Source organism: Cydia strobilella, chromosome 4 (genome assembly GCF_947568885.1).
Source record: "Cydia strobilella chromosome 4, ilCydStro3.1, whole genome shotgun sequence".
In the NCBI taxonomy this organism is placed as follows: Eukaryota; Metazoa; Arthropoda; class Insecta; order Lepidoptera; family Tortricidae; genus Cydia; species Cydia strobilella.
The window spans coordinates 18,813,328-18,839,949 of NC_086044.1; the positions used below are offsets into that span (position 1 = coordinate 18,813,328).

The 26,622-nt window shown below is 37.3% G+C and overlaps 1 long non-coding RNA gene across 1 annotated transcript; it reads left to right on the forward strand.

The window, feature by feature from the left end:
• The first annotated feature begins 709 nt into the window (after nt 1-709).
• LOC134740789 (uncharacterized) lies at nt 710-26,622 on the forward strand. The gene is made up of 3 exons (XR_010127835.1): nt 710-1,365; nt 18,434-18,477; nt 26,460-26,622. It is a non-coding gene; the product is annotated as an uncharacterized LOC134740789 (long non-coding RNA).

Consider the following 26,622-nt stretch of genomic DNA (forward strand, 5'->3'; position numbering starts at 1 on the left):
GCACAAAATTCAGCGTACGATAGCCGTTATCAGCGCGGCGCGCTGTTATCGAGCCAGCCCAAATCGAATTGCCGTTTCTCTTTACTATATGTGAACATTTACTAAGGTATTTTACTAGGAAATAAATGAGTAATAGTGCCAGATTTCAATTTAACAATCGTAAAGGTTGGAACGAATTTGTGTTCGCTCTAAATGGCGTTATATATTATTATGTGTTTACCTATTTCAGATTGTTGTACAACGTATTAGCTCTGGTTTCAGTCGTTAAATTAGTTTTCTTTGTTTGTGTACAGATCTAAATACGTTGTTGTGCGAGGGCAATGAGTCAGAAATTAAATAAAGTGTTATTTTACTGCTGCCGATAAGATAGGTACCAGCTATAATAGTAGGTTGCTAAGCACAAACGTTTTAAAAAAGCGGGCTACATCAGGCATATTTATAATCAAAAATGTTAAATGGGTTAACAACATCAAATTACTGTAATACCTTCTGATTGTGCCTTTAGAACTCAAAAAATATGTTAAATTTTCCCTCGAATTCGATCATATCCTATTGTCGACATTATCAAATCTCTGATTTCATTTGGTTTGGATACATTATCTTATCGCATTATTGCATGAATTGCATGATAGTGCGTTCGTGCGTGCGTCGTCTGTTGACAAATAGCGCAGGAACTGTTTGTAATGTGTCCAAATCCGCGTTGCGAGTTGCGAGCCATCGGCGCCAGTTGTATTGTTATTGCTCACAAATACTTCATCAGTAATTAATTAAGCAATCGCTTTTTCCATTAAAGCGCGTTCAGCAAGTTACAACCCGTGCTAGTGTCAGCGTATTCAACGCGCTCGCTTCTTTTGAAAACGTAACCTCAATTCTTGTAGCATCTTTATCATAAACTGCTGCCGAATGCGTAACGATTGTTTCTTCGGCGCGTGGAACAATTGAACCGTCGAGGAGCGTTTTATCATCGGCTCGTAAATTATCGGCACTCGTGGCTTCGCCGGCGTGAGTCAGGTGTCGCAGTAAACAGACACGGGGTCCCCGGCGAGTCGGCCCGGCGACCCTCGCATGGACGGATCGGCGCGAACATTCGCGGCACGTCCTTTGTTGGCCGTTTTGTTTTGGAGTACCATCCGGTTTCTGGTGGTAGGGGGGAGGGGACAGGTGGGCGCAGGTAGCGCGCGCGTCGGCACTCGGCAGTCAGTCCAACACGGCGCGCCGCGCTGCGCGCGCGGCTTGCCCGCGACCGATTCTCTATCAAATATGGAAATGGCCGGTCAGGCCGCGACAGGTGTGCGTGCGGCATTCGTGCACGTGTACTGTTTGTGAGTGCCAGCGCTGCCCTCGGCTCCACCTCTCAACCTCACGGTGAGTTCTCCTCCTTGCTAACTCGTGCCTGGGAACTGGCTTCCGTTATTGTATTTTCTGTAATAGCAGCGTCGGCTGCTCACGCGCATCTGCCGTTCCGTTCCGATGCAGCTGCCGCCGTTTGAATAGGTATAATATATTTTTTATTTTCTCATCATGTCGTAACGTTTGGGTCATTGAATGAGCTCACCCTTTCAGTAGCGTCTAAGGGCTCTAATACAATTAGTGGAGATTAAAGTCGGGCGCATACGTACGGTGTCGCTGTCAGTAGTTCGGTGAGCAGCGCTCGATATCGGCGGGCCGGCGGCGATTGCGTCCGTGTGTACTGTACACCTCCTGTTATCGATTTCATGCGTCATGAAGATAGTTATCTGCTAGATCTGGGTCATTGTTCTTTTGTATTTCGTTTGTTGCGGTTTGATAACGTGTTTCTATTTTAAAATTCCCATTCTGACCGGATCAATTTAAAACTGCCGACGTTATCTCTCATTTGTCGTAAACGTTTAATGTTGGAATTCTGATTGGCTCTCGAAATTGGCTTTGAATTACGAGCCACGCCGCAGGTAATTGGTAGTCTGCAATAATTATGAGATAAAACCAACAAAAACATGGTTACCGTCGAGTAAGAACCGCCTCATATTGTGTTCGACATGAAACAGGTAATGCGCTGGAGTGGGCAATGAATCTACTTACGTTAGTAAATATAAAATGTAAAGCCTCATCCAAAAAGTTAAATGAACTGTGGTTGTAAGATTAATCCTATAAAATCCGATAAGTACAACAAGAATCCTAGAACCGATACGGGCATCGATAATTAGTTTCGAGTCGTAGCTAATCGATTAAATAGTACATGGGAACGAGGCACAATTTTTTAACGGTTATGTTTGAGTGGAAGTAACGCATATTTTGATGTATCTAACAAGTACTTAACTAAGTTAGTGTAGTCTAAAGTCTAACCAGCTGTCGAAGGTGATGAGTTGAAAGAATACAAAAAAATACAAGAGACTCATTTAAGCTAAAATAGAAACACTAATTTCGCTGGTGCACTCGAGACAGCAGAAGCTGATCTCAAAATTTGCTAACATTGGTTTAAGCAAGATAAACAAGCGCAGGAGTTTGTTATTACATTTGAAGAGAAATCGGATTATAATGATAGTTTTTCAAGGCTAGACTGGCGTTGGCTGGAACTGCCACATCCGCCGCGTGCTCGGCTCTCGGTTCTTGAACCCGCCATTAGGCACGGTAAGAGAATAGGTTGGTTTTTTCCCGCCGCCTCGCTCCGCTGATCATGCCTCCATGACAATGTAAAATTCTGTATTAACACTGAATTCTACGTTTTTGAAGCCAGTTTTTGTGGCTCTAAATTTATGTTTATCCTGTAGTGAAGGCTTAGCTATATTATTAATATTATTATGTATTCGAGCTTGCTTGCTGTTACTACCTATGATTAAACATGTGCCGGCCAATTTTAAAATGAACATTTATTTGCACAACAACGTAGTAGGTATATTTTATAGTGAAATTGTTTCTAAGTTGAATACTTCCTAACTTCATTATCGGCTAAGTGCGGCAATTAGAAACATACTTCGACTAACTAGGAATTCAATAACTATCTAAAGCTTGCAATTTATTCTTAATTAACAACTAAATCCAAGCATCCGTAGAATCCTCGGATCTCGTTGAAGGCATCCGAGACGAGATTTCTAATCGCCGGAGCGTCACGCGCGTCCCGGCCAGAGCGAATCGTCGATAAGCATCGCAGCCGACTGCTGTTGCTAGCCCAATCAAATCATCAACTACCACTTCAAGAACACAACCCAACTCCCCTAGACCAGCCCAATAAAACCATGCTACAGAATATTGTGCTGTAGCTCGGATCACAATCTACATTGGCTGTTTATGACAAACTATAGACACTAGTGATGACATTACGATTTAGACCGTTTCTATTAAAGTAAGGACATTACATTATACAAATGGCTCGATAAACGCCAAGTTTAGAAGTTAGACTACAGTACCAGATACCAATGCTATAGGAGGTCGAGATTTAGAGGCTAGCGCTCGGAGGCGGGGCTGCGGCCGCTCCGACCGCTCCAAATGGATGCGGACGGCCCCGTAACCTTTCAACGAGACAAATGCGCCGCAAGATCACTGTCAGTGCCATAATGCTTTGACCGGCCGTAGTGATATATCTCCGCAAAAAAATGCCAATTAGAAGAATACAATTGAATAAGGTCCGTTGGCATACAAATGAATGATTCTCCTTTTTTCCGCGCATGTTAAATAGTCATTAGCGTCAGATTTAGGCTGCTATTAATTACTGGAATCGCTCCGCTGGCGGGTCTATTAGCCGATCTTCGGATCCGAATGCTCAAACCAGTTTCGTTTGTTCGCATTGTTGTTGAAAATATGACGAATCTTTTAGAAGTCGGAGCATGAAATTGTGTGCACGAGGCGTATCGGCAATTTGCGTCAGTTTTTTTTTATCACAGTCACGACAGGCCGGATTCCTCGTGGCGCGGCCAATCGCCGGCTAGAGACGGTGTAATTGGGAGAAACTACTCAGCCACCACAAATGTTTGGGATTTAGCTTGACCAGTTAACGAAGAACCCTCGAAAACTTCTCCCTTCCTGTTTTATGTTTGATCCGTGAAGAGCTGGCCTCAGCGGGGGAGATCTAATTTAAATTGAAGCCCAATAATGACACGATCGTCCATCGGATGGACTGTTGCAATAGCACTTCTAACTGTTTCGGCCCTTTTGTCTGGCTCGTGATTGTCTGAGTGATGAGATATAGTTTCTTGAGCTATTGAGGTACAAAGCAGTACCGCAGTTATTTTATACACACGTTGTTACGACATGTCAGTAAATAAAATATGCCTATGTGGTATAACGTTTCTTTGATGGCCGATACTAGGTAGCAAAAATGCTGACACACGGTATAGTGTAGCATTTCGACGAATAAAGGTAGATTAAATAGTCGCCCCTGCTCATATCCAGTCTTAAAGTGGATCTTGGTCCAAATCTCTTCTCATTCTAATATTATGAACATTCCTTATTAAAAAGATGTGTCCCGCCGAGTTTGTTGCCGGTCCCATATTGGGATACCCTCCTACAATTTAGGAGGGAATTAAATCTTCTCGGGTCCGTGGTGTAGGGTTGGAGCCGGCGTAGTTTTTATCGCGTATATATATATCTTTACTTGAAAATAATTGTAGTGTATAACTAGCCTTATGAACCGATTTTGCATGTACAACCAGCCTTAAAGTTTGTAGTCTATGATTGTTCATTATTTTAGTATGTGGGTATTTTTGCACTTTGTAATTTTTCCTCAGTCACCCGTTGACCACGAACGCTGTAAAGGGTTCGAAACGTCGGGATGTATTATAAATTCAATATACGCGATATAATCCGTTTTCATAGTTTTATTTCATGAGTAACTATCGCGGTAACCGAAGACAATATTATGATGTCTAAGCATTTAGTCTTAAAATAAAATGTTCTTGACTTCTTGTGTGACACCCGTTGACCACGAACGCTGTAAAGAGTTCGAAACGTCGGGATATATTATAAATTCATTATACGCGATATAATCCGTTTTCATAGTTTTATTTCATGAGTAACTATCGCGGTAACCGAAGACAATATTAAAATGTACTTTTTTAAGTAAGCCAGTCAGCATTAACCAATAATTATTCCGTAGGAACGGCTAAGATGCTTAAGCTAAAGTACACCGTCTGCTGCAGGTCTGTATCTTGGTGCCAAAGTTTTTTGCTTCAAATATTCTTCTTCCTTTTTAAATAATAGCTACAAAACATTAAGTCATATAAGAGAAAGTTCCATATAAGTTTGAGTATAGAAGCATTAGCCGATACATGATCGTTAGGCATACTTAAAAATCAATTAAGGTCACAATTTTCAAAGGCGTTGAGAGATCTTGATAACTCATTCTGGTGAGTATCTGTGAATGATCAGTTGTTGTATTTCTGTTAATAGCCGAACTGTTGTTAAAAGATAAGATAAAGAGACATGAAAGAAATAAATTTGTTGTGATTTGTTACCAGTCTAGGCCGCTTTGTAGTTAAGAGTTCTGTCTCATCATCATCATCATCATCATGTCAGCCGATAGACGTCCACTGCTGGACATAGGCCTCCCCCAAGGCTCGCCACTCCGACCGATCCTGTGCCGCTCGCAACCACCGAACTCCCGCGACCTTCACCAGGTCGTCGCTCCATCTCGTTGGAGGCCTACCGGCAGTTCGTCTTCCGGTACGCGGACGCCACTCCAGAACCTTCCGGCCCCACCGGCCATCAGTTCTGCGAGCAATGTGCCCCGCCCATTGTGTTCTGTCTCAGCGATGGTTAAAATGGTTGCGATGGTAATGGAGGCTTAGTTGATCTCTTGTACTTGTACTTCTCGTCTTCTTGATTCTCGATCTTCTTATTTAGGATTGCTATATAAAAAAACTATAATCATGACAAAAGTCTGGCCATAATCCTAAAAATCTGACATTTCTTGGACGGTCATTACTCCGAAGAATCATCTCCGTATCTTGAAGATTTTTAAAATCTTTTAAACTTTATTAAGCACTCGTTCTTGCCAACTAAATTTCGCCATCACCATCGCCACCATATGCTGTAGCTAGAGCACAACCTTACCTTTCACCTGCCCTAACTCCAAACTTTTAGCTACGTTAAGGTTGACACGCTCGCCAAGTCCCCCTGCAATCCTGACAAAGGACCAAAAATCCTGACATGTCAGGGGAAATCCTGACATATGAACACCCCAATTCTTATTAGCTTTGGTTCCTTTTGTATAAATTAGACTCCAACATCGTTTATCTCTCTTTACAACCGTCCTATGCGCTATTAATCCCGATCCTAGATATGTCATATTTTACAGTGACTCCCAACCTCCCGGATGTCGTCAGCATATCAAACTGACGTATAAAATGCGCAAATACCGTCACCGTCATACGTAGCAACAAACTTATTTAAGTGCTATTCGAAAACGGTGGCCATAAATATCGTTTATACACGTGTGTAAGTAATTACTATGAGCCGGCTTTCACGTGGAGGGTTTCTCTCTTATAATATTTTTTGAAAATAGAGTTCTTAGAATGCTGTAAGCACAGTACCCAAATTATAAAATAAGTAGAGATTTCTAAAGACAGACTGACCAACGTAAATTCTAAATTCTAAAGAAGCTAAGGTTATTAGCATTAACACCTATCTTTACCTTTAGGCATACTTTTTTTCAATCTAGATTTTAATTCACTAACTGGTCGCCCAAGATACAGGCTATGCCTAGTTTGGGGACCCCTGTTCATACTGTTATAAATGTACCGCTGTATGCGCGCAACCTGGACCTCATGTATACTCCATTTGCAAATTCCCATCTTTGTGTGTGCAAAATAAATATATTTTTCATTTTTTTCAAAGGTTAGGAATTTCATCCACTGGGTCAGTAGGGGCGGGAAAAAATGTGGACCTAAGACTGCCTTTTTTTTTTTTTTTTTTAATTTATTGAATAAGGAAGCAAATTACAGTTTTTTTTAGATCATTACAAGACCCATCGTAGGCAAAACCTTATGGAGGTTTGTGTGCCGATGGGGAGTTCGAGAATAACATAAAGAAAAACAATATTATATCCTATATCTTATCATAAATATGATTCTTAGTATACATAGCTTGTGTCGTTAGTTTTTAATAAGTGCATTTTAACGACATTTTTTATATGTTTACCATTTAAATATTTAGCACAAACAACTTCTGGCAGATCATTCAATATTTTAGGTAATATATATGTGTACAGCCTAGTGCCATATATGTTGTTATATTTGGGTATACAATATTTGTTTTGGTTCTGTAGACATCTTAGTTTTGTACATCTTTTGTGTTCTTTTAGTTTAGTAACATGGTGATATTCTTCTGTTAGTATGGCTAGTTTACACATATTTTGAACTGGGAGTAAATTACAGTATTTGAAAAGTTGGGAATAGTCTGTTTCGTACTTCTTTTTGATATGCTTAGGTACAAGTGTCTTCAATAATCTTATTTGTAAGTTATATATTTTTTCTATATATGTTTTATAGGTTTTACCATAAGTACTCAGAGCGTAACCGATCACAGAGTCAGCAAGGGCTAAGTACAACATACGTAGGGTTTTGTACGGTAACTTATATCTTAATGTTGACATTTTACTTAGGATGGCTCTCAACTTATCGCACACATAATTAATGTGTGGTCCCCAGTTGAATCTGTGGTCGATTATTAACCCAAGGTACATGTGCTCTGTGACCACTTCAATTTTTTCACAGTTACACGTTGTGATATTATGCTGGTGCAGGCAGCTATGTTGGTGTGCAAATACAGTAATATTATGAGTAGTTTTATTGTGAGCTGAACGAATATGCATTATCTTGGTCTTTTGGGCGTTAATTACTAAACCGACATCGTGCGCCCATTTGCAGAGGGTGTTAAAGTTGGATTGCATTATGCGTTCTGCGGCAGCTATGTCGCGGTCGGCTGTGATAATGCATGTGTCGTCCGCGAACTGATAGACAGAGCCCTCAGTTATTATGTTGCACATATCATTAACATATAGCAGGTATTCCGTTGGTCCAATTATGGATCCCTGCGCCGTGCCTTTTTCGGTTTTTATTTCGTCACTGTATGTATTGTTTATTTTTACTCGTGTATGTCTATTTTTATGATAGCTTTTCAGCAAGTTAACTAGAGGACCCTGTATACCGCTCTGCTCTAATTTGTAATATAACGTTTCATAATCTAGCATTTCAAAAGCTTTGCTGAAATCAATGAAAACAACGAGCACATGCCTTTTTTCATGCATGTGCTCGTTGATTTCATTGTTGAAGTCGCGAAGTAGCTGAGAGGTACTTCGATTTTTTTGAAAACCGTATTGTTTACTGTTAATTATATTGTTTTGAGTCAAAAAGTTACTGATTTCGTTACCGAGGTATCTCTCAATTATCTTATCGATACACGACAATATAGTAATTGGTCTATAGTTCTTTCCACTGGGGAGTAGATGAGAGGAGACGTGCGGAAATCAACTATTAGCATTGGTCGTAAGCCACATTTCTTGTCCACTCCGCTGGATTACACCCAATGTTATTGGTTAATTTCCACCCGGATCGCATCTTCGCCTCAGTGGAAAGGCAGCCTACCTAGCCCCAAACCAAGCAAGGTTATCACCAGATGCCACAACTGCTTTCATGTACCTACCGGTTGTACTTATCTTACCAGCTGATTCTAATCGCCTATCAAAGTAACTAGATAATAATTCAGCGCTTGAGAATTGCGAACAAAATAAAAGATAAACACTCATGAATTTTGTTTAACAGAACCTGACAGACTATTTTCAGTCGTATATAAACGCATGTTATTACCGTGAAAGGTGAATATATATTATGGTAGAATGACTAGATACTAAAAGCATTACGGTAAAGCGCACCGCACGAGTCGACGACAAATCGTTTATTACCGAGATGAATTATAGCCCACGCTGGTACGGACAATTCTATACATTTTATTCAATACGCGAACAAATTACAGGGGGAAACGCTAAATTACCTCTAAAACGTGGTCAGTTTAGTATCTAGAAGTCTAGGATATGGTAACGGATATGGAATAGATAAGGATCTGTCCTTTCAGTTCTTTGTTATCAGTTTTGATCACGTTTTCTGTGCTGACTTGAGCTCTAAGCTTAGAAAAGTAATAAGTATATTTGCATTGCAAAGGTCTTAGGCCTTTTTGGTATTAACTTTAGTTTTACATAATTAATGGAGTCAGTTAATTGTCGGTCGCTCGCATTTTCGCATATAATTTACTTCATAACTTTAATTGGTATTGTCATTGGTATTTTATGAATGGTGGCCGGTGATTTACTCCGGGTCCTGTCGTCTCGTGCACCACGATTAGGTACATCGAGGCTGGAATTGACAGATGTCTATAATACATTTAATTTAAATTTAAATATCTAATACACACTTGATATATGATAATGAGCACAGATATTTGTTCCCAAGTCATGGGTGTTTTCTATGTATTTCAGTATTTATATATTATATATATCGTTGTCTGAGTACCCATAACACAAGCCTCCTTGGGCTTACCGTGCGACTTGGTCAATCTGTGTAAGAATGTCCTATAATATTTATTTATTTATTATTTATCTAAGACAAAATAATCATAGTTAATTTTTGAGGTAGTTATGTGTGTTTATATTAAATTCTTAATTTATTATATATATGAAAATAAAATAAAACTGCAGTGATGACGGGTTGTACGGTGAATTGTTTGACAGGAATAAAGTGCTTTATGAAATTGTTTTTGGGGGTGTAAAAATATTGCTTGACCGAGGTAAAAATATTTTTCATGAAAATTGAATTGAGTCAGGTATTCTCTATTATAGTATATATCCTATTTGCTGTACTCCCTTTTTGGCGAAAATTGTATTGCCGAATTTCACTTGGCAACCAACTTTTCGCCAAAGTTTCATTTGACCAATCATTGAACCAATCGTTACCAAATAATTATTTCGCAACCATTTCATTTCCCAACCCCATAGTTGGGAAATGAAAATGACGTACTAGGTTGGGTTAGGTTAGGTTGGATTATGTAAAGTTGCGAATACGAATGAAGAAGAATGAAATACGGCCAAATGAAACTGGCGAAAAGTTGGTTGCCAAGTGAAATTCTGCAATACAATTTTCGGCAAAAAGGCAAAGAACTTATACTTAGGTAGTAATTTTGTATCTATTTGAGCTAATGTAAAACGGAATATTAGGAATATAAAAAAAAAACTTAAAAAGTAAAAGCATGGCATTAAAAAAACATTGTACAGCGATTAAATACCATTTACAAGTAGTATCTAATTTAATTTTGATATGCAGAATTCGTTGAGCATGAAAGTGTTAAATTTAATTTTAATGTGTTAAAAGCTAATTTTCTCTTTAATGTTAGTTAGCTAGTTAATGTGTGAAATAGTGAGAATGAACCAGTAATTTAATGATTTCATTTATGATGATATTGATGATTCAATTCATTCATTAAAAAAATGATTTCATTTGAAATGATACTTAAAGTCAACTAACGCCAACTTTTTCAGCCATGCTTACTTTTCTTTACATCTTTTTGATATAAAGAAAAGATCGAAACTGTATCAGCCAATAAAACAAACAGTAAAGTTTTCCAACTTGTTATCAGTAAACAAACAGCATGGCTCAGTTATGATTCCCACGGCTATATCCGCGTACGCATCGTGATTCGAAAACACCACTTACTTTTACATAAAAAGACTTATCCACTACGCTTTCTCACTTTACTTACGCTCTTTTATATGAATAATAAGATCACACCTTTAAAGGTACTCCTCGGTTACGCATGACCATTATACTACTTTTATGGAGTTTTAGGAACGCGTAGACACGATTTTACTAAACGCTTAGATCTTATGTGATTTTTGATATGATAGATGTTTACAAGAGCGATTCAGCTAATACTCGTATGGGCAAATCAACTACTGATTGTAAACTCCGAAGCATTATTTTAAATAACCGAGACTTTTCATCATACTAAGGTACATACGTACATTTAAATGCATCATATGAATGGAAGTTAAGTATCTATCGCGCATCGCAAATGGCTCTGCTAGAGCAGTTGAACTGATATGGGCATAAGTATATCTAGTGCAGGATATTTTTTATATCTCGTATTATATTATTACACGAGTTTATGGCGATTAGTAGACATGATTTGAGTAAATTCTTAGATCATTTAGGAGATTTAGTCAGCGAGTCCGACTGCAAACTATGTTAGTACAAGAGTAGTTATACTAATATGGCTAAATATATTTTCAGAGAAGGCTGGATTACTAATATAGGTATTCATGCCGATCATGCCTTTAAAGCTTTATCGCTATGCATAAAATGTGCATGATTTTGATTATCAAAAACTATAAGTTCTTTCAATTAGCAGACACAAAAACGTAACTGGCCTTCCTTGTCGCGTTGATGTCTAATAATAATAATATTAAAAAACTTACTATCAACTGAGAATTTCATTTATTCAAAGTTTCTTGCAAAGAAATCATCTTTGGCTTGAAGGTTAAAATAACAATTTAGTTATGTACTTGACACTCGTAGCATTAATTAATGTTAACGCTAGGGGCCATACAATGCATCCACAACCACATACAAATATCGTAGGTAGTAAAATTTGTCACCTGTAAAAAGTAAAACTGACATGACTAGATCACAGTCACAGACCATTTGATTCGAAAAAGTGTAAAAATTCACTGTCTCAGCGGGGGCTCGAACCCGCGACACTGAATAACGAGTCCATGCACTGTCAACTGAACTACTGAGACCACACCCGAGGACAGGTACACATTTTAGGTAGGTACACATTTATGAAAAAAATGGTCGCGCGACTGTTAAAGCAGCTATCGGACAGATGTGTTTCTGAACGATCGTTGTCGCGGTCGGAATGTTGCGTATTTGCGTATGTCGCTATATAGTTAGGATATTGCCGTATGACGTTGATACACCGCCCGCTACACATTACACTGTGGTATTTGCTCAAATAATGTCATTGTGTTGAAAAAGAAACGAAACTATGATTCATTTCACTCCAGTGACACTTTAATTTTATATATTTTGCCTCGTGCCGTGACATATTTACGCACGAGCACTCATTATTTGTCATGTCCGCGCTACGTATTAATAAGTTTGCTGGTCAAGTAACTCATTTTGTGCACAAACGCAACAATTTACTATTTCATTAAAGCTAAACTGTGAAATAAGTCATAAACATGATTTTTGATTGTAAACTTTGCTTTATGAGTATTTACATTATTTACGATTTGTTTGTATACGCGGGATAATTAAGTTGAAAGCGTACTGCTATTAGTGTTGACTTTGTCACAGTCATACCGCTACGGGTATTGTTTTAGAGCGTCATTATGTTTATTAAATTATTTCTAAAGTACACTGCGTCAAGTTAAGCAGATCTTAATAGTACATTACTACAGAGGCCGGGAAGGAAGGGGATAGTTATGAAGCCGACAACCCCTTTTCATGCCGAAGTATGTATAGTGCTTTTCTCAAATGTTTAATAAATCATCTTCAATCATACTATCTTTGTCTTACACTAGTACTAACACCCAAAAGAAAAGGATGAGTATAGTTTTTTTTTGCTTGACCAAATATATATATATATAAATCAAATATCGTTTATTGTTTTTTTTTAATAGGCGTATTGGCAGAATGTCATAAACGAACCATAAAGCAAATATTGCTTATAGTTTTTTTTATGGCTGAATGCCATGATGCTGTGTCACAAGTATATGTGAAATAGAAATTAAAAAAGAGCCACTTCCCGGCCTAGGCCTGCAACTTTGTATGAAATTTCATTACAGGCCCCTCGTCTAGGCACGCCGGAGACGTGATACTTCCCAGCCTGTTATAAAGAACGTAATATCAATATTACATAGCATGTTTGAGAAAATAGTTATTCTTATCGTCTTTGTCACTACAAACTGTAAGCTGCATTCTTGTTCGGTTCTTAAGCTCAAAGTACCTAACCGTAAGAAAGCCTGAAACATGGCATGCATGTAGCTTATGTAGGCAAGATAAAAAAAAGTGGAAATAACTTGTCATGTGCCCAATTTTGCAGTTTTTCTTTGTTATTAGAAAAACACCCAATTGGCAAGTCGTCTCTACCTCTACTTCTTATTTTTCTTACCTACTTATACATAATTTACATACATGGTCAACTTTATGCTTTTTTCCGGATGGCATTATACTTTTGGAATTTGTGAGAGAAAAGAGTCGTACTATCATTTGACTTATCGTAAATGAATTGTATTTGATGAAACAGAAACGTGCACGTATCAACAATGTAATAAATCATTATATTCATTATGCAGGATACACAACAATAAAAATACCAATCAATCGAGCACTCTATATCCAGGCGTTCCCAGTATAAATTATACGCACCTCCGCTTCCCAGGACTTAATTACTTAACAAGGTAAGACCAGCCCAGGCAGCCTCAGATCTGTGAGATAAAAGAAGGAAAAACACTAGTTTGCGCAATAGGGTATATTTTAATAGGAGAACCAGGTCTCTTGCATCCTTTTTATAGCGTAAAACAGGCGGGTCCGGGAAACAGCAGGTGTCGTTCCCGCGGCAAAACTAAGTACGGTATTCGAATTAGAGAAAAAGTTGCTAATTCAAAATGTTTTTAGCTTCGAGCAACACCGGCTTCCGACACGTTTATAGGAAATCTTGGCAGAGTGGATTTACATTTGAAGTGATATCAGGCAAAGAAAATATCATATCATCTAAATACATAACTAAAAAAATGTTTTACTCTAGGAAGTATAGGTAATAGTACCCTTTATAAATGTGTACAATTACCATACCACTTTGAACTTTGAATTAAGATTTCCATAGAGATTGATGGATAGTAGTTAATTGAAAGTGTCCATTTTGTCTAAACTTAATGGCCGTTATTAAAATATTTGTGACACGCCGCGTGGGAACTGCGCCGGATTATTCCTCACTCGGCTCCCCGATTCGTGCGTATTCTGTTATTATATTTTAACATATATTTTTTTAGTTACATGGCCGTGTGCCACTATTACCTAGCTTCAGTTGTTTAATTACTTCTGAAAAATATACAGCGAGTGAGAAATTTCGTAGTCTGATACTTCAGATACTTGGCTACTTCACTATTGAGTGGTTGTCGGCATAACAAACATTCCTACGGGCACTTTCGTGCTGTTTTAAGTATTTAGTAATATGTTATCAAACTATCTATTTTAACATTCTTTAAAGCACCGAACTCCTACAAATCTAGAATAGGGCTGTTGAGTTCTCTATTCAAACCTCACGAATATAACTCCAACTCGTTAATGTTGGCTTATAAATTTACAGTGCCAACTAAAATAGTTCGTGTAGGGCATTAGCATTCGCCTTTTATGTCTTTTAGTATGTCCGGGGGCAATTTTATTGGTCCTTATCGGTCGAGGCATGTGGCATGATGTGCGCGCAGGTCCATGAATACGGCATGATGTGAAAGTGCAAAGGTTTAGGGGTTTATATCGTGAAATGGGAAGATCCTCCTAATTAAGTCACAAGAACCTGCCGCCAAAAAGTCGCTCCCATACAATTGAAGTTACTCTCTACTCTACCTTAAACTTGGATTACTATGTTCATGCTAATAGTTTGTCAAAGGACTGTCTTATTTCAAATATAGACAGAGAGAATCATACTATCTTTGTCTTACACTATTACTAGCACCCAAAAAAAAGGATGAGTATAGTTTATTTTTGTACTTATTTACTGATGATTTGGTTTGACCAACTATATGTAAAATGTGTGCTCGGTCGATTTTTTTGCTCGCTCGCTCACCCTTGGTGCTCCCGGGTTCTCCCTTTCGCATTGTTTGCCCTTTCAAACCTGCAAACCTAGGCAGGATATTCCATTCCTCATATTTATATAATTGCAGTAAAATAATTTATATCCGTTCAGTTAGGAGTATATATTGTGACTTTCCTGCCTGGATCAAATTAATCTTTGCGATGTTTGTAAGAAAACACCATAGCACCTGTCAACAATATTGTGATATGATATGATCACTCAGCACAACATGCAACTTTCATTTAAAAGATAACGTTTTACTTCTTATGTTTTTATAAATCTAAAGCTTGGCTTCATAAAAATATTCTATCATGGAGTATTGAATGGAATATATTATAGTTACAGAAAATGGAACATTGTAACATTGAAATCGAGTCGTACACTTTGTATCAACACTGCGAACTCTCCAAGAAGAGAATAAATTGTATTTCGAGTACCGTCATATAAATTTCAATTGAAAGCTACCGACGCTATTAAGTCCGAAGCAATTCTAAGTTCGTGACGTCTTGTAAAAGGAAATTGTGTAGTTACACCTACATTTAGAGTGGATCTCAATTATGATCGAATCATGCACAGTCATACTACCATTCAGTGTACCGTTACTGCAATGACAGTCGGCCAATAGGCGTCCGTGCTTTCTCGTTCCCAAGTCACGGCCAACTAGAAAAAAAGAATTGGAAATTTGTGGCCAGGATTTTTTAAACATCTAGCTGTGTTGCTATTTAAAAAACACGCAATGTCTCTGTTCGAGGTCAATGACATTATTTTCTGGTTGAATAATTCATGTGAATACGTAAATAATTTGAAAAACTCTTTGCACCGTAATCTTAGACGAGTTAGACGTAATTATAATTCCTAGAGTGACTTCTGTGGCGGTCTCAAAATATTTCCACGCAGCGCAATTATATATTCATTACTGTTGTGCCCGCGGAAGACATTTTCGGTTATTAAGGACAAGCTGAGGTTTTTGGACGAAGGCGCCTGGAGACGTCAGCTCTAGGCTACGAAACGATTTACAATTCGGACCGAATGAATTACTACATGAAGAACAGCCGACAAGAGATGATAAATATTATGACGAATTGCGATGGTCGGTAATGTATTCACGGCTGAGAATCTAACGATTTTGACTGGGATTATCATAGAGATCGTTCAATGACCGGTAGGCGTACGATATAGTCGCATCATTTTTAAATGTTATAAAAGTATTTTTAGAGCTTGATGTTTTGATGCATTCTTTGAATTTAACGCGCTAAAATACATTGTATAATAATAAGATATTTTTCTGTATCAATTTACCAAGAATTAAAAAAAAAACTATGGAATCTCTTTTTAAAACTATCGTAATTTGATCCTCACTGCAAAGAATGGCTTCTAAATTTCGAACATTCCGACCGTCCATTCCGACATTCCCACGTTTTCAGTGCAGGCACTATGCTAATTGGCGTCCACAATAGATGTTATCCGTACGTCTTCTCATAATTGCCTTAATAAGCAGAGTACAATCATAATCAAACAGAATTACAAGCGGATTGAAACTGGGCTTTTTATTTGGCTATTGTAAGACGTCCGATGTGTGATTGCCAATCAGTCTTCATATTATATAGCGTTACTCAACTCGTTGTGGATGATTTACAATGCTTGTTTAATTGTTTCCATAGTGTTATGTTGGTAACGTGACTTGCGTTAATTTTTAACGGTTTTATCCGACGTACATAGATGTCAAAAGTAAATACATTTACCTATTAGGAATACAATTATTTTCCATTGTCACTTGTTCATATGCTTCGTTTACTTTCTTTTGTTTTACAGCATTAGGTAAGTACCTACCTAATTTATACAGGACATACATTTATTTACAGTCAAACTGAGTGTAGTTTTTCTTTTTTACATACTTATATTATATCAAAAATAATAGTTTGATGTGCGTCCATCATAATTTAAAAAACATAAAGCAGTGATGACATCTAGTGATGAGCATAGACAAACCGGAGGCTTTGCGGAAGAGCGGTGAACGACCCGGCCTCCCCGCACCGCCTAATTATCCTCCCCCTCCCCCGCTGGCGTCGGCCGTTGCGGTTTTGGTACATTTTCAAGGCATTAGAACGTTTATTACTTTTTCAAAACTTTAATTACTTTGGCTAAGAAACTTTTAGCGTCACACGGCAGTCTAAATGTACTGTACATATACAAACTTTTGGTACAAAGTACATTAATCGTAGGTATTTTAAATTCTAATACGGAATGCGCTAAATACGTTGCATGCGCGTCAACAAACCAAGCGTTTACAATACAGGAGCGCGTTCTTCCCATGGTATCCGTGAGAAAGATTTCTATCCTCGTCCGCCATTCATTTTTGTGCAAAAACCCGGGCGCATTCGGAAGCGCCCATGGAAAGGTCACACGAGAACTTGCAGTTTTTGAATTAAGAAAAAAAGGGTGCTAATTCATCGGATGCAAGGCAAGCACGCCGTCGTCGGCCGGTGTTTCATTTTCAAAATTCATTTTAATTTTTTAATCTTGTTTCACAACATAAGTGACCTGCTCGATTTGTATTTTTTTCGTCGTTTTATTTGTTGCCATGCCAGTAACATCACATCACAGGTTAGAGTCGAGTTCTGCATGGAATTTGAAATGAAAAAATGTGGCAATGTCATGTCAAATTTCTATTAATAAATGCCGTTTATAATGACACTATATGAATACACTTTGTTCTGCTCAAGTCGGTGCTCTAGCTTAGACGGACTCTTAAATTTGAATGTTCAAACGGCCGGCCCTTAAAATTGATTGAATCTGAGGTCATAGGCATTGTAGGTATCTATTTAAATAGTTACTAGACAGAAATAACAGTTATAGTTTTGTGCATTTTGCGGTATCTGCGTTGATCGGCTCTCATTACGCCCCGGGACAATGCTTTCATAGCAAAGGATTTATGAACAATCGGTACCGCACGCTATGCATTATAAAGGAGGCGCTTTATGATATGATATCATATCACAATTTGTTAGGCAAAATACGTATTGTTTTGCTTGTATCTTGTTTGTTGGTTATTGTTTGTGTCACATTCGAATAAGAATTTATAGAAGGTACAATGAAATTTAAATACCTGGGGAACAAACAATTATTTTATAACGTCAATTAAAACGTTTCAAGTCCCCGGCAAGCTCGGTTCTCCATACAAACGTAGTTACGCTCTCATTTTAAAACGACTATAGCTAGATTGCTCTGAAACTTTGTACTTACAATAAGATAAGGTATATCCATGCCTGTAATTAGTCTATGTAGCTAACGATACCATAGTTAAAAAAATAAAGCGAATTAAATTTTTTCACACAAAACTTGTTTTTGCATTATTTCGTTGTTTTTATATACTAGAGCTGGTAGTAGAGCTACATATATAAACGAATTACAGGCATAGAGATACCTCATGTCATTGTAAGTGCAAAGTTTAATTACAATCCAACACGTAGTTTTAAAATGAGAACGAAACTCCGTTTGTATGGGAAGGTGAAATTCGGCCGAGCTTGCCGGAGACTTGTTTTACGTCAAATTATGGTGTTATAGTTGTATGTACATGTTGCTCGTTTTAATACTTATTGTTGTTTTGTTGTTACAGATTGTGCAATGGAACATGGAAAATATGACAATGGATTATTATTGGTGAGTGAAAAGAACCATTATTTTTACTGTAAGACCTCCTTCGTTTATTTTAAGAGGCACCACGTTATCTTAATGGGCGGAATGCGGGCTCGTATTTTAGCTCCTTTCGTGTATTTTGTTCCAACATTTGCACGAAAAACGGTTAGGTATCTTACAAAAATATTGCAAGCCAAAACATTTAGTGCTTTATTTAAATAATATTTATATTTTTATATTGGTAGACTCGTAAACAATCTTCTCGTAAATTTAAACTACAGCTGATAAGAAATTCGAAAAGCCATAGGCAAACATAATCTTCCATAAAACACCTATTACCAAAAACAAGTTTAGTTAGTTTCTACCGCTTTTTTTGTAAAAATCCGGTTGCTATTTTTATAAGCTGACAGAATTTATTCGAAATAAAGTCTAGTAAAACGAGGAACATGGTAATTGCCATGACGTCCACAACCGCAGGTACGTATCTAGCTGTCACGCAACGATGCCCGCCCCTACTCCGGCGCTTTTCACGCGCCTCCGAACTCCGTGCCCATTCCAGTCCGCTCGTACATCGATGCAGTCATTCGTCGGGGATACTGTGTAGTGCTAACATGTGCCGCAATGGACAGTGAAATAATCAAAACTGACATAAACTTGAAGTGATTCAGAGGTGCAGTGTTAAGTTAGCGAAGTCCAAGGTCCTCGGAGTGTTATTTTAGGTTAGTGAAATAGGAATAAATTACAGAAAAAATTTGTAGACTAGGTAAGAAATATGCTGCTAACATATCCCGCCATCAATTTACTTTAAGTAACTTTAAAAGACGATTCATGCATAAGCGTAAGAGAAATGTCTCACTCATGACAAGCGTCAAGGGTTTTTACACAGAAAAAACATACCGAGCTAGCGAATTCTATTGGCTATTTCAACAACAATTTTTAAATAATTTTGTTCGACCAAATAGAAAACTGTGCGGTTTGGTAAAAAACCGGCCAAGTGCGAGTCGGACTCGCGCACGAAGGGTTCCGTACCATTACGCAAAAACGGCAAAAAAATTACGTTTGTTGTATAGGAGCCCCCTTAAATATTTATTTTATTCTGTTTTTAGTATTTGTTGTTATAGCGGCAACAGAAATACATCTTTTGTGAAAATTTCAAATGTCTAGCTATCACGGTTCATGAGATACAGCCTGGTGACAGACGCACAGACAGACAGACAGACATACAGCTAAGTCTTAGTAATAGGGTCCCGTTTTTACCCTTTGGGTACGGAACCCTAAAAATGTACTAACACTTTTGTAATAATATTTGATTGTAGTAACAATCAAATATTATTACAAAAATGTTTGTTTGTATCATTCATAAGCACATTTTAATGTTCCGTCCAAAGTTCATTGAAATTGAAGCGTCAGTATTCAATGTAGGTGTTATTTGCGAACCTACTTTAAATGACTGCTTAGCATTTATTTATTCTTTGATTAGCAATGTTAATTTATATTAATTGGAAAGGATAGGTATTAGAATAGAATTTAGTTTAATAACATACCTATTTAATGTCTGTTTGATGTTAATGAGGAAGACTTTCCGGTAGCTACGCTTTCGCGGAGATGGAATATAGTTAAAAAAAAACAAATACATCATCAACTACATGATACAGAAACAGAAACAATGAAACAGAAGCATTTGATACAGAAACATCAAATTTATGAATATAATATGAACATATCACTATTAAATTATTAGTCAACGGACTCAACGCATTACTTAAATTGTTATTGACATTGATGTCAACTGCCAACCCCGGATCCAAGTGGAACACATCACTATATTAAATTTATAATGTACCAGAGAGAAGTTAATAAGGAAAGATTAAAAGTAAATTAATAATGGCTCCCAACCTCGACATTCGATATTCAAATTCCGGTCTCGCTGCGGGGTCGATGTCCTTGTAATTGAAAAAAGTCGATTGTCTATGGTAGGATGTTGTCCGAAGAGTTTTATTGCTAATTGTCATTTATCAATTATTATGGGGCATGTGGATAGATTTTCCGTCTAAAAATAAATTTGTCTACAATTAATAGCTTAATCGGATTATATTATTCTTAATTAGATTAATCAAAGCTGATTGATTTATAATGAACGCAGTCACTTGTGTTAAACGTCACTTACCTATTCTTTTTCAAAACTTTCATGTAAAAATAATTCGCTTAAAAATATATATTTTTTATCAATTCATTTCAAGAAAAAACAAGATTAGCGGAAAGTGATTGTCAAAAATAATTTACTTTTCATATTTCAACGATATGTTTTATTAATTTTGTTATCTTATTCGACACGTTAAAGTATACTGGCAACCCGCTTGTCACACCGCAAGCATTTGTTGGCTTAAAGGTCTAGTAACCAGGCCATTAAAAAAAGCAAGCGTTTGTCCGTAGGTAGCAGTGTCATCTTAATATCAGCAATCAGGGCTATAACCGCGAAAACCGAAGTTGGCAAATTGCGGGCATTTTTCTCTTTTACTCCAATTAAGGCGTAATTAGAGAGACAGAGACAGATGGCCACGATTTGCGAACTTCGATTTTCGCGGTAGCACCTCAGGGTCCTGCTATAAAATACTTTCTGTGTATAGTGCAATTATGATTTTAATCTGTCACCTCGCTCACATTTTCTTTAAATATAAATTAATGTTTATGATCTTAGAAGTGTGTGGCGCAGCGTTAAACTTTTAAGATATGTCGATAACGGTCGCAATTTGTATAATTCGACTCATTTTACTACCGCGATACAGTGGAACTGGTCATTTGCGTAAAATTTGTACAATATTATAATTTTACAACTTTGAGGTTAATTCAGAAACGAGATATTCGATACATTAAAATACAATGTTCTGCATTGTTCACCAATACTGATAATAAATAGTCCTAAATTCTATTGTAATATCTGTATGTTCGGTCTATCGCGAAAATCGAAATTTTCTTATCTGCGTCTCTATCACTTGCATATTCGTGCGATAAAGACGCAGCTGCGCTAATAGCGAGCGGGCACAAACATCCAATTTGTTTTTAATACTATGTATTTAAATACATCCAATACAAAAGTAGGTATTATACAACCCTATGTTTTTTAAAGAGGAATATTTGTATTGTAGTTAGGTACTTACCAGTTTTCAAAAACACGTTTTACGTAAATAATGTCAATGAAATGTAAAAATGGAATATAAAAAAATTCTTTCGTAGTTTAAGTCCCTATCCATACATTAGCTGGGCTTCATTTTCGGAATAACATCTTTCCTAAGTTCTCTTCCACTCTCGCAGAAATCAAAAAATGTGAATATGTTCTTACATATAATTTATAGTGATTTTGCGACGAAAAAGATTTCTCGGCCCAGCTCAGGCACCTTAAATTTTACAATATTGAGGTTTGCAACTTGTTAATGGCGATGTTAAAACAATATTAACGCCTGAACGTATATGTGGGCATCATATATTTAAGATTTTATGGTTTGTCGAAAGACAATTACAGTTTAGTTGGCAATATAAATGCTTTTAATTATAAATTGGCAATATATTGCTGTAAATTTATTCAAATTATGTAATTTTCTAATAGCGATAAAAGTGATCAATTGAAAAATAAACTTTGTAACTGGTTTATTAATTTTATTATTTAAATACAGTTTAGGTAGGTACTAAAGTTTTTTTTACATGCCTATTGTACAGAACTCGAAAGTAGTGCTTTTCTCTAGTAGTAAAATAATCAACTATTTAAGCATCAAGCATCACTGGAAACGAAACTTCACTTTAAAAAACGTCAAATACAATTTCCCTCCTGAAGTATTTTTTTAAATATATTTTGAAATGATTGCTGTACTTACCGATCCTGTAGACGTGGCTTTATTAATTGGCTGTTTTGCATAGATTTTTCTTATATAGTTGATACAAGGTTTAAAAGGTAACTCAGCAAAACAATTCAGTAATAGATTATCCTACAACTTCCCGTCCGCTAAAACAGTACAATCACGTTTTTATTATAAATTTAAGGTACTTAAACATTTCCGAGCATATTGGAGAAAAAAAAATTACTAGTGTCTGACCGAAGTTTCGGTTTTGGCAGGTTTCGGCACAAAAATCGTGTTTCAGCCAAAGGTTCGGTTTCGTCCAAGAAACTGGCGAAACTTTCGGTTGTGCCGAAACTATATTACTTTCGGTAGAGCCCGACCAAAGTGTCGTTCTACTGAATTATTTACTTGCAAATCGCAACCAATAAGAAACTGGAGACACTCAGGCTGATCGAAAAGCTACTCCAACTTGTTAAGTATTCCCAGTTTTTCACTCACACTACTTGATTTATTAGTTGTACCACGTCAATAAATTAACCTTAATTATGCTTTAAATGGTATTTTCGAATGTTTATGGTAAATGCTCCAGTTGTTCGAGTTATAAATCTCAGTGCAATTATAATAAAAAACTGTTTTACTGCTAAAGGACTGCTAGTGATTGAAATAGTTGCAGTGAGTCAGAAGAAAGTTAATTATGCGGTTTAGTTTAAATTAACGAGCTATGAAATACTGATTTGATGTATATTACTATTAGATAGAGTAATAGTCCCGCCTTGGTCAGTTGGAACGATGATTTGATTAACATTACACAGAAAGCTGTTAGATTAGAATAGATTATGACCGGTTGTGGTGAAGATCTTGCGGAATTTTGTCTACGGGTGGCTTTCTTTCAATGATGATGCTATTGGGTATAAGTTCGTCGATGTAAAATCCTATCATGTTCCCAGGACGTCTTGTTTTTATATTGTCCTCATTTCGTTCTCAACTTTATCTATTTATTTGGATGCTTGGGTAAATAGAAGCTGACTGTGCAGAGAAAATAACAGTTGGTAATAAAAACGTTACAAAGATCATCATGAACGGTTCTCCCGAAACGTTTACGTAACGTTTTTGTCCTTACCAACTCGTTTTTATGCTTCTAACTGCACTTTTGTTCTGCATAATCTACTACTATTTACCCGTGCAGTTATTAACCTAACCTAAACATTAGCTTAGCCGCTGGACGTCTATATAAGAATCGGTACCGACCTTTAGTGACTTCCTTTGACCCCTAAGTAAAAAGTCAACAATACCTATACCCCACACGCTACCCCCACATAAAGACCTCGCAAATTCCGTTAGTCGTTAAAGCGGGCACGTGCGTCGTGACATGTGCCTGCGCACCTGCGCACCAACTGCTCGCGCCATTTTGTGGTCCCCTTTACTGTGCCTGGAATATTCCATGTGCAGGGGTCATTTTTTTCTATCTCATCATGTAGCATTGGATCAGTAAGTCAAAAAAATATTAAGAATTTGCTGCTTGGACTATAAAAGGTCTACTACACAACTGAACTGACACGGCTCGTCGCGAATTATTGTAATGATTTACTACGGTGATGTTGAAAGTGTGTGTTTGGTTTCATAATGCTCTGTGTCAAAATCAAATTCCAAGCCAACCTACCATGTACTAGGGAATAGGAAACCATTACTGACGTCTGATCTAATTGAGGGTTATAGTGCCTGTCAGGACCGTGAAATTATCAACTGTAATACATCTGGTCGATTCCGGACTTTCTAGTCTTGTTAGTACTTACTACTTATGTACTGAGATGATTCTCATCATCATAATTTAAGAGCATGGCTCTTGTCGGTGGAGTTTGCGCCAATTTTTACGGTCCTCGGCTAGGTTGTTAAGGTTCCTGTTAGGGCTCGCAGTCGCGTTCGGGTTTCGTGTACCCGTCGTCGGGGCCCCGTTCTCGTGTTACACGAAACTGGATTTGTGGCCCGTTCAGAACGGCTAATTAGGGTCCGTGTAATAAAGGTCCGTGTATCCGTGTTACCCGTGTGTCCGGATCCACAGATATTAATTACACACGGATCCGGCCCGTTCTCGACGTATAGTGACGATTGCATGCGTTCTTTATAAGAGCGACGAATCACAAGTTTAATATCGAACAATAACACATTAACAATAACAAGCTAAACAAAAAAAATAGGACCACGAGGACCGTGGCTCCGGAGCCGAACGCGGGTCAGTTCCCGAACACACTACACGGGCACGGACTTCGACGGGTTCGTGTAGTTCGGACGCTTAGCACCGCCGGGGCTAAGAACACGGACGCACGGGTTGGCGTGTAGCACGGATACCGGGAGCCCTATAAAAGACACTACATTTGCTATGAGAGATTCTAACAAACCCAAATGCCACAGTTGTTATTTTTGTACTTTCATATGTATATTAGGTACACGGGCGTTTTCTAAAATAAATATTGAAAACCTGATTCTCACAGATCCCGGTGTTTATGGGTTATTTCAACTCAGAATCACTAGTATATTCAATCCTGATGATAAAAAAGTGTCCCAGAAATTATTTGTATGAAAATTTTACATTCCACTACGTCACGCACAATACAAGTGAACAATTGTTTCACACTAAAACGTGACGTAATGGAATGGACATTTTGCGACATCTTTTTTTAATGGCAGGATCTAGAATGCTGTCGGTTCTGATTCTGAGTAGAATGAGCCCAAAAATGTCCAGATTTGAAAGAATCAGGTTTTCAATATTTATTTTAGAAAACGGTTACTGTACACTGCCTTAGTAATAACTTTCTTTCATAGATCTTTTTCGACACTAAGGCACAAGGGCCACTTGCACCATCCCACTGACCCGGGGTTAACCGGTTAAACATGGAGTTACCATGGTTACCAGTATAATTTGACACTGGGTTCACGGTTTAACCGGTTAACCTCGGGTTAGTGGGTTGGTGTAAGTGGCGCTAAGTAGCTGACACAGTCCTGTGGGAACGGAAAAATGTAGATAACATACTAATTGGCAATAAACGATTTCTCGATCTCATTCTCATTAAAATCATCATAACTGGGTAAAGTATAGTATCTACTTAGAAAACAGTGTAAAATACCGGTTGTAAACTGCAAACGTTTAATATCTTTTCGTCAAGGGAAGCTGATAAACCTTACATAAATGTTACAAAGTATTCAAACGACTGGCAACCGAGTTCTGAGGACTCTCTGGGTAATTTATTTGAACTTATGTACATATTTAGCCAATATCATGAAGCGAGGACCTGAATGCATGTAACAAATACGATAGAAACTCATAAGATAAATAACAAATATAATGACGACTTATTTCATAACCGATCATAATCGAGTTATCGATATTTTGCGTTGATATTTGATCCACCAGTACGCTTGTTCTGAACCTTTAGATCTGTAAGATTAACTTAATTGAAAGCCTTGCTTATTGAATTTTTATGCTGTCTCCATATAGGGATAGATTTGCTCGAGGAGCAAGTCTGTATTAACAAAGACATATGTAACTCCGAATAAGATGAATAAAGTCTAAGGGAAAAAACGTGCCTCGGAAATCCAGAAAAAGTCATTCTTGAATAGATGGTGCCACACCTTTGGCCTATACTCGGCTAGATGGCGCTGACGACACCATATTTAACAATTTTAACACATATCAGTGAAAGAACATGGGTCAAAGCCATATGGGGTTCTAAAAAAAATAAAAATTATTTCATGCACATATATATATATATATATATTGATATATATTATTATTAGTATTTTTTTTCACACTTATACATTTAAATTTTTAGTTTTAATCGTGTGTCGATAGATGGCAGTAAATTTACAAACATGATTGATTTTAAAAACGCGAGTGTTTTCCAAAACTCATTTTTAGGCTCTTCTCCGAATGCCTGGTTTACATTTCTGATCTTGATATTATGAACTTGATATACTTAACATATATTTGTTTTGATACTAGTAACAAAGTAAGTGGGGTTTGTTTTGATACTAGTAACAAAGCATTAAGAGAAACTCAAGCGCTGGGTCCGCAAAGGTCAGTCCTAATTTAAATGCAATTCTATCACGATTCTTCCCCGGCGTGCTCAAATAACTAATTCAATTTCCAGATGTTTAATTGTTCAATATTTGTTTCAGATTAAATGAACGCGTAACTAGTAAGTAGATAGGCAAATAAAGCTCCGATTACTCGCGTCGCGTCACTGGCCGACGTTTCTGGTGTGAGCAAATACGTGCAATCGTGACGCGACGTCACACGGAAACCACGGCTTTATACGTACCTAATTCATCAAACTTATTT